The sequence below is a fragment of the Poromitra crassiceps genome (genome assembly GCF_964638095.1).
Source record: "Poromitra crassiceps genome assembly, chromosome: 13".
Classification (NCBI taxonomy): Eukaryota; Metazoa; Chordata; class Actinopteri; order Beryciformes; family Melamphaidae; genus Poromitra; species Poromitra crassiceps.
This window is the reverse complement of record NC_139644.1, coordinates 27,326,498-27,336,497: the sequence shown is the minus strand read 5'-3', so window position 1 is coordinate 27,336,497 and position 10,000 is coordinate 27,326,498. Positions and strand designations below refer to the sequence as shown.

The window sequence follows — 10,000 nt, the reverse complement described above, 5'->3', positions numbered from 1 at the left end:
TGTGTGTGTGTGTGTGTGTGTGTGTGTGTGTGTGTGTGTGCGTGCGTGCATGCGCGTGCACGTGCATACTGTATGCTTAAAGAACTGATGACGAAGGCTGTTTTGATGATAATTTGCAAAAGCAGCAAAGTGTCATGTCTTGACAACCTGCAAACTTATATTAGTGTGATGACGCCTTACTGTAATGCAAGCCAAACACATCACCAGCAGCCAAACTGCTGCTAGTGGAGCAGGCAGTTACTTAGGAACTGTGAGATCAGCTTCAACGTCAAAATGAATGTTGAAATGTTGCCACACTGAGTGTCTTTTCCCTGTCCGGTGTTGATTTATGGAGAGACTGCAAAGTTGATTCAAAGTGTGTTCATCTTGGTGCTCATATCCCTTACTCAACCTCACTTTATATGCGTAAAGTAGCCTACCGTTTAGTCCCTTGATATATCTACAAACACAGCAGCCATTGTTCGGAGTTATGTTGCAACTGTTTGAATAAGTAATCTTCCTGTGTCCTAACTTGTCCAAACTTTTATTTCAAGGTCAATCCGTGCCTGAATAGCACTTGTTAAAACATGAAGCGCTGTTTGCTAAATTAGCCTCGGAGTGTAATATGGTCCGGGCTACGTGACTCGGAGCATCCAGCCTACACACACGCAGCCTCATACAGTATCTACAGTGACTAGAAATATCGCTAGCGTCATTCCGCGTAGGTGTGTCCGGCTCGTAGCCGCTGCCACAGGCCCAACCTGTGGTCTTAAACTCAAATAAACTCTGGATAACTGTCAAACTAAGCGACCGCCTGCAAAACTGTTTACAGTTTTCGGATTATGTATGAAATCGTTTGCAAAATAAACCAGCATTGTTTTTCGGTTATATCCTTTATTTTTAAGAATGCGAGGGGAATGTCAGGCATCATCTCCACGAACAATCATGGCAACTTATCTAAAAAATATAAAACATTTATTTATTTATTTATTTATTTATTTATTTATTTATTTATTTATTTATTTATTTATTTATGTAACAAAACTTGAATAATAGTGTGATTTAGATTTGTGACAATGTCATAATAATGTCAAAATTCCAGTGATTTTCCTGAGCCATGAGTAAAGAGAATTCTTGCTCAGATGCTGTTAGAAAGCTGTTTTGACTTTAATTATATGGCAGCTTTCTGAATTACATGTTACAGATTCCCGCAGCTCCTTATTTAGACAGTCACAATTTCTCACCACTCCTTATTTTGACTGTCGCAATCATCAATCATCTGTCAGCACCACTGTTTACAGACATTGTACAGCACCAAAGACCTCAATTCAGAAATGCAAAAATATCATAGTTTCTTTGTGAGAAAGAATGCAGAAATTCAAAGCTTTTTTCTACTTTTTTTTAAGGAGATCATAAGATCTGAGCTTCTATCATGGCAGTGGTGTGTCTCACTTTTTTTCTTTTTTCTTTTTTAGTTTTGGTGCGTTACGGGTGCGGTAGTTCAGAGCGCTGCTGTGTTACTGTAGATTGTTTTTCTTCACCTGTCCCATTGTGCAGCTATGTGCAGATACGTTGATGTTTAGGGCCTCCTTTGAGCCCAATGGCATACTGGCATGGGCCAGGAGACTGCTCAAGCTGACAGCTTGCCAGACACCTCCACTCTGTTTGTATGCAGAGCTCAGGGGAACAGTGCGGAGTTATCTCTCTGACTGACATAATGATTGTTTTCACTGATTTAAAGTGGGCGCCCACAGCAGGGTAGAAGATGCTTATTTTGTTTTTCAAAGTGCAATTTGGTAAAGTGTAGTCGTTCACAATCAATCTTTTTTCCCCTCTCAAAAGCCATCTCTGAGTTGTGTGTTCGCCAAATGCTTTGTGATTTATTCCCTCAAATCTTTCAGTCCCAAACATTGTATCTGGCAACCTAACGGTTGCTTACAATGTATGCGTGTGAATAAGACTACAATTATGGTAATCGTTGCTTACAATGTATGTGTGTGAATATATCTATATATATATATCTATATATATATCTATATATATATCTATCTATATATATATATATATATATATATATATATATCTATCTATCTATCTATCTATATATATATATATATATATATATATATATATATATATATATATGTATATATATATATATATATATATATATATATATATATATATATATATATATATATATATATATATATATATATATATATATACATTATATATATACACCAGGTGCAGGACAAACAATCAGTAATCAATAAAAGAAGAAGTAGAGTTAGCACTCTGCTTGTAAACTTCTCCAGGTAGATTTATTTATGATGTTTCGGTCACAAACGACCTTCTTCAGAATGAAGCAGCAAGTGACAGAGCACTCATGTAAATAGGTCACAGGGCGGAGGGAAAAACAGGTCAGGTGAGTTAACAATCAAGCAGATAGAAATCACACAGTGCATCTTGCTTCACACAAACAATCAATCAATGAAGTCAAAACATTCCCAAGAAAGACATTACAACAAGAGCATTATACTGTAATAAGAGTAATAGTTACACAATACAATTACTCAGTGTAGGAAATATATAGGGCGGAGCTGAAAAACAGCAGAAAAGGCAACTCTATGTGAACATTTTAAATAGGAGACATTGGAGAATTATTATTAAAGACTGGTATCTATAAGTGGTGCGTACTATATCACTCCAAAGAGTGGAATTTATATGATATATCAGTGTTTCCCTTAGAATTTTTTTCAGGCCTAGAGGGCCTTCAAAACCTAAACCAACCGCAGGGGGGACTCTTGCTGGCGACCGACATTTTGGCCGTTTGAAGCCAGATTTGGATAATATTAACATTAGGATTAGACTGTGATGTCATTATTCATTCATATTAGTCATTTATGTTATTAGTTTAAAATAAATCAGGCCTGGCCTCGTTGGCCTGGCGGGCCCGCCAGGCCTCTACAATTGTAGGGCAAACACTGATACTTATAAGAGAAAATAAATATTCTAAATAAACATCACTCACAAGGGGTGTGTGAGAAACACTAATAGTGATGAGTAAATGTATATAAGAGTAACATCTAGTCACCAAAAGACACTGCTCGTGGATAACATGGGGTGAAATAGCCAGGCTCACAAAGACCCCAATAGCCTACACTGGTAAATGAAATAAACAGACAAGGTACTGTATAAAGGGAATTGTAAATATAAAATTAAAATGGAGAGAACACAAGTTGCTCTATAAATGATCAGAGACACAGTAACTGTGTATATAATATCAATATAAGATTTAAAAGTGGGGAGTAAACTCCAGGACAAATAAGACATACAACTCTGCTAACAAACAGGATGCAGGCAGTACTAAATGTCCAAGGTGAGTATATAACCCACAGAATAACATATAGGAGAAGAATTAGAGAAAAATAGAGAAAATATAAAAAATAGGAGGTCGGCTACAGGAAAGGTCAAAGGTCGAAGGACTTGTTAAGGCCTCTGGCAACGGTGTCTAAAGTTGAGATCCAACTATCACCTCCCCTGTATTTCAGTGATGAAATACAGTTTTGGGCCTGAAAAAAGTGAAGAGCTACAGGATTTTTAAAGTCCTTGGTCCTGATATCACTCCTGTATTCAGAAATTCTAGTCTTCAAAGCTCTGGATTATTTGCCGATGTAAGCCAACCCACAAACACACTTGATCATATAAATAATATTAACTGTAGTGCAACTGATAATACCTTTTATTTTGAAATGTTTTCGAGTAACTGGGTGGTTAAATGTGTGGCATTTATATGTGAAGTTACGCCAATGCCAGTCATGACATTTCATTTTAAAATGATATCACAGATTAATATTAATAATAATAACAACAATAACAGCAACAATAATATTTTTAATAACAACAGCAACAACTTGCAATGAATATTTCAGAATTTTCTAGAATTTGTTAGATTTTGTTCACAGAATAATTGATGATACTTTTGAAAAAGGGGGACATGAAACTGCAATATTTTTCTTTGATGCAGCATCCCTTGCTCTCACATACTAGTGCAAAGCATGGTGATTTGACACAGACATGTTCACATCAGAGCAGGATTATCTGGAAAAAATGTAACTCCATCTGTGTGTAACTGAAGACCTTGCATTCATGAGGGTGAATTTAATGCAAGCTACCAGAAATCTGTATGATGTGATACATAAAATAGATCACAGTTCAGGACAGGAATAGCAGACGGCCGTGAGAGGGGGGTCAAAGGCTGAGAGGAAGGAAGAGACAGCACTGATAAAGAAGCACAGATGAGAGGCAGAGATAGGCCCAGAGGCTGGGGGAGCGGTTAGCGCTGGCAGGCTGTGCCAGCTGGAGCCAGGCTACAGGTCCCTGTCAGGCCTGCATGCCTCATGCCTGCTTGTCTGTCTGGCTCACATCCCTGGTGTCCATGCCATCCCCCCCCAGCCTTGCCAAGGCCCTGGCTGTGGTACACCCAACCATCATGTTCATGTCATACTCATTGGATTTGTCAGTTGGGGGCCGGGGGACTGGGGGACTGGGGGGGGGGGGGGGGGGGGGGGGGGAGTGGGGTGGTGGTGACAACACTCAGATATGCAAAGAAAAACATTTCTGTTTCCCCATCACACACTGTGTGACAAGCCTGTGGCCACTTCCCTCCCTTTGATTTCGCTGATAGTCTCTGAGTTCAAAATGGTTTATGCATCGCGCAAAGAACAGAAATGGCTTTGATTCTCTGTGTGTGTTGTGAACATGCCCCATTCCTCCTGAGAGCTGTCATGTCAGCACACAGGGTTCATTACATGTAAACACGTGTGTGCGATATAGGACACACATGTTCGTCCTCGCACCATGTTTATGCACCAAGATATGTCCTCCCCTCATATCTCATGTGCATGAACTCAGTCAGTTCTGACAGGTTAGCGCTCGCTAAGCCAGTGGGATTCACTATGTAGCCTCTTAGCTGACAGGTTAGCGCTCGCTAAGCCAGTGGAATTCACTATGTAGCCTCTTAGCTGCAACACACAAGAAGAGACTGCTTGGTTTTTTATCATCCATCGACTGTTTCATAACCACAAGTCCATCGCAGGACTCATCATATCTACCATGCCCCAATTGCGTTTTGACTGGCATTCCTCAATGGATCCCCTTAGTAAATGTGGAATCCGATTACAGTTGGAACCATCTAATGTCCTCCAGAGAGCACTCCTCCCTCCAGAGAGCACTCCTCCCTCCAGAGAGCACTCCTCCCTCCAGAGAGCACTCCTCCCTCCAGAGAGCACTCCTCCCTCCAGAGAGCACTCCTCCCTCCCTGCTCTGCTTATTGATATGATCATGAAATGACATGATTGATGATTATTGATCTATGTATATTACTGTAAAGTGCAAGAAGAAATCCTGCAGCTCATAAACCGTGTTAGATGGGATGTGGATTTGATGATGAGTTTGATTCACATACTGTCTATAGATCTCTCCTCTTTACTGTACAAGAACTAGCGTTCATGTGCTCACTTAGCTGGAATAGATCATAAGCACCTGTGGACCAAATCACAATACAACATGAATAAAAGTAAAGTGCTTCCTTGGGGCGTCTGGGTAGTGTAGAGGTAAAAACACTCGCCTACCACCGCAGAGACCCGGGTTCAATTCAGGGGAATTTGAGAAAATGGGGGGAAAAAGTCGACAAAAATCCTTCCTCAAAGCATCTCAGTCCATTTGTGACTGTATGTCTTCCAAGAGTTAGTGGTCTGTCAAACAGGTTGTCTGTCAATCTCGATCCTGACAGTAATAGAAACTGTGATTGAAACCCCAAAAGGGGAGAAGGATCATTGCCTCCTATCATGTAGAAAAGCCAACCCCTCAGCTACAGAACCTCTATCCCAATCCACACATGTCCTGTTTTTAAACACCTGCTCACCAATCAGAAAAGTGAAGAGACGCATGGACAAACACACACACACACACACACACACACACATGTGCACAAACGCTGTTAATTCCCTCCTCTGAATTCACCACCACAGCTTAACACAGATCTTTTATCTCACGCCTGACATTTCACAGTGTGGAGGGGAAAAAAGAGTTGAGAAGCCGTCTGTTCTGTTCTGTGTTCTTATCTTTTCTTTGGGAGTCACTTGAATGAAGGGTATTTGTTTAAAGGGCTGCCAGGAGCACCATGAGAGCGTGGTTGATTGTGGTAAGTTGGACACCCTTTTGAGAGGTGCTGCCTGAGCTCATCTTTGGGTTTGTGTATACAGTAGATATGCGTGTCAGAGCGGATGGAGCATGTTACTATAGACAGCTGTTACCACAGCTGCAGCTCACGCGCACACATGCACACACACACATGCACACACACACATGCACACACACACATGCACACACGCGCGCACGTAGACCGACACACCGACACACACACAGGCTGCACGGTGGGGGTTACGGAGTTCGTGCGCCCGCCATCTGAAGGAAAATGTGAGAGCAGCCAGCCAAGTCCCAGCTGTAAGCGCTCACTCACAGAAATGGGCATATCACACAGAGGGTGGTGACTGTGAACTCACACACACACACACACACACACGCACACACACACACACACACACACACACACACGTACGCACGCACGCACGCACGCATGCACACACACACACACACACACACACACACACACACACACACGTACGCACGCACGCACGCATGCATGCACACACACACACGCACACACACACACACACACACACACACACACACACACACACACACACGGTGTGTGTGACTGTGAACTCACACACTTTCCCTGCACACACAATATAAAACGAGCTCCTTCACTCCACAGCATTCACCTTTTCACACTCCCCTAATGGTTTTTACAACAACGATGTAAAAAGCCTGAAAGCGTGTGAAAATACTTTCAATATGATGACATAATTTTGTATTCACATTACATCATAGTCCTATATAAACCTAGCCTGGGTAAACCCAGCCCCCAGTGACCTGCTCTCAGGCTCACCCTGCTTACAGTCAGTGGAACTGAGAGAGCAGGTCACGTGGGGGCTGGGTTTACCTAGGCTAATATAAACCCTGCATGTTTTCTTCCCCCCAGTGATGATTTTCACCTTGATCTTGCACACAAAAACCGACCAATCAGCCGAAGCGCCGTCAGCTCTCCGCACGCCGACAGGTTATGTCAAGTTTGGCTGCACCAGATTCAGGTTGTGGCTTCATCGGCGCTCCCATGATTGAACAAAGAAGTCAACGAGCCACCGCTTGGCAGAGAGAGACTCCTCAGCTTTTCACCGCCCCCTGCTGTGCCGGCCTGGCATGGTCTCTCAGTTGTCACCATGGGCTCCGGTCACACGTCACGTACAGTAGGCACACAGGCCCCTCTCCCATCATCAGCTCCAGTCACACGTCACGTAGGCACACAGGCCCCGCCCCCATCATCAGGTCCAGTCACACGTCACGTAGGCACACAGGCCCCGCCCCCATCATCAGCTCCAGTCACACGTCACGTAGGCACACAGGCCCCGCCCCCATCATCAGGTCCAGTCACACGTCACGTAGGCACACAGGCCCCTCTCCCATCATCAGCTCCAGTCACACGTCACGTAGGCACACAGGCCCCGCCCCCATCATCAGGTCCAGTCACACGTCACGTAGGCACACAGGCCCCGCTCCCATCATCAGCTCCAGTCACACGTCACGTAGGCACACAGGCCCCGCCCCCATCATCAGGTCCAGTCACATGTCACGTAGGCACACAGGCCCCGCCCCCATCATCAGGTCCAGTCACACGTCACGTAGGCACACAGGCCCCGCCCCCATCATCTGCTCCAGTCACACGTCACGTAGGCACACAGGCCCCGCCCCCATCATCTGCTCCGGTCACACGTCACATACAGTAGGCACACAGGCCCCGCCCCCATCATCAGGTCCAGTCACACGTCACGTAGGCACACAGGCCCCGCTCCCATCATCAGCTCCAGTCACACGTCACGTAGGCACACAGGCCCCGCCCCCATCATCAGGTCCAGTCACACGTCACGTAGGCACACAGGCCCCGCCCCCATCATCAGCTCCAGTCACACGTCACGTAGGCACACAGGCCCCGCCCCCATCATCAGGTCCAGTCACACGTCACGTAGGCACACAGGCCCCGCCCCCATCATTTGCTCCAGTCACACGTCACGTAGGCACACAGGCCCCGGCCCCATCATCAGGTCCAGTCACACGTCACGTAAGCACACAGGCCCCGCCCCCATCATCTGCTCCGGTCACACGTCACGTACAGTAGGCACACAGGCCCCGCTCCCATCATCAGCTCCAGTCACACGTCACGTAGGCACACAGGCCCCGCCCCCATCATCAGGTCCAGTCACACGTCACGTAGGCACACAGGCCCCGGCCCCATCATCTGCTCCAGTCACACGTCACGTAGGCACACAGGCCCCGCCCCCATCATCAGGTCCAGTCACACGTCACGTAGGCACACAGGCCCCGGCCCCATCATCTGCTCCAGTCACACGTCACGTAAGCACACAGGCCCCGCCCCCATCATCTGCTCCAGTCACACTTCACGTAGGCACACAGGCCCCGCCCCCATCATCTGCTCCTGTCACACTTCACGTACAGTAGGCACACAGGCCCCGCCCCCATCATCTGCTACTGTCACACTTCACGTACAGTAGGCACACAGGCCCCGCCCCCATCATCTGCTACTGTCACACTTCACGTACAGTAGGCACACAGGCCCCGCCCCCATCATCTGCTACTGTCACACTTCACGTACAGTAGGCACACAGGCCCCGCCCCCATCATCTGCTACGTCACACTTCACGTACAGTAGGCACACAAGAGAAGCAAGCTGCTCAGGACACCGTGCAACTCTGTCTGGCCTAGCTGCTGAAATCAGTGCCCAATCTCTAAAGAACGGGCGTCTGTTCACATGAGGACAGAGGTACTGTAGAGGAGAGGGTGAACAGTCAGATTGGATTTGAAGTAGTGTGCTTGTGTGTGTGCACGTGTGTGCATGTTCATGTAAATCTGCAGGTATGATCTTACCGTAAAACTTCAATCACTGAACTCAACCGGCCTATATTTGGGACAGGCGTCTGTTCCATTCGCACAAAACTCTTGCACAGCAATGATGGGAAATTCAGTACTATCAAAATGTTTATTTAATCCAGTAATACTAGGCTATCAAATAACATATCTAAGATGGTTTGTTTTCACATAACCATCTGGAAACGAGTAGCTGTGGAAAATGTTTCCAAGGACAGGCACTTAAAAAATGGCAGGGGATTGGATGAGCCAAGTGTCAATCACGTCTATCACAGGCTCACTGGCATCACACCTAAAGCCCGCCCATAGCTGCCTAGTCTGGACGCGGATTGGTCCGAACCACTGGTGGTCAAACCAATAGATTGGCGCGTGGCAAGATGGATTTGCCATGTGATCGTGGTTGCATGATCTTGCATGTATCCAGCTATCGCAAGGTTATAATAACATATCACTTAGCGGTATGAATCATGAATTAGCTCTCGCTCCGAGAGACAGCGCATCTAGAACAATATGTGCGTAATTATGAACAGACCCCTGTCATTCAAACCTCTCTACAATCTGTAATTCTCACACACACAAAAATCTGCCATTAAAATGTCTGCAATCCACAAAGTCTGACCGTCAATTTTCGGTCGCACCACGTTTCTCTCACCAGTCAATCAAAGGCCACGACCCGAAATGCAAGCGTCAGCTCCCCGCCGCACGAACTCTCTCTCTCTCTCTCTCTCTCCTGTGTGTAATTTGAACAACATGCGCCGGAGGAGAGCAGGAGACGAGAGAGAGGATGAAAGCAGTCTTCCTCGGACAGACCGACGATGGAGTTCAACTTTCCTTTTTCGCCATTCCGTCACTCCCTTGGGGTGAAGGGAGAAATGTCTCGCTGCTGCTTCTCCTGAGTTTGCTTCCGCAAACAACTGACAGCTTGAATTCCAGCTCATGCTTTTTTCTCTCT

At 45.7% G+C, this 10,000-nt stretch overlaps 1 protein-coding gene across 1 annotated transcript in view; it reads left to right on the top strand.

Annotated features, from left to right (window-relative positions):
• Positions 1–10,000, top strand: part of fam20ca (FAM20C golgi associated secretory pathway kinase a) — a 70,756-nt gene that overhangs the window by 8,464 nt on the left and 52,292 nt on the right. The gene's annotated exons all lie outside the window — the stretch shown is intronic.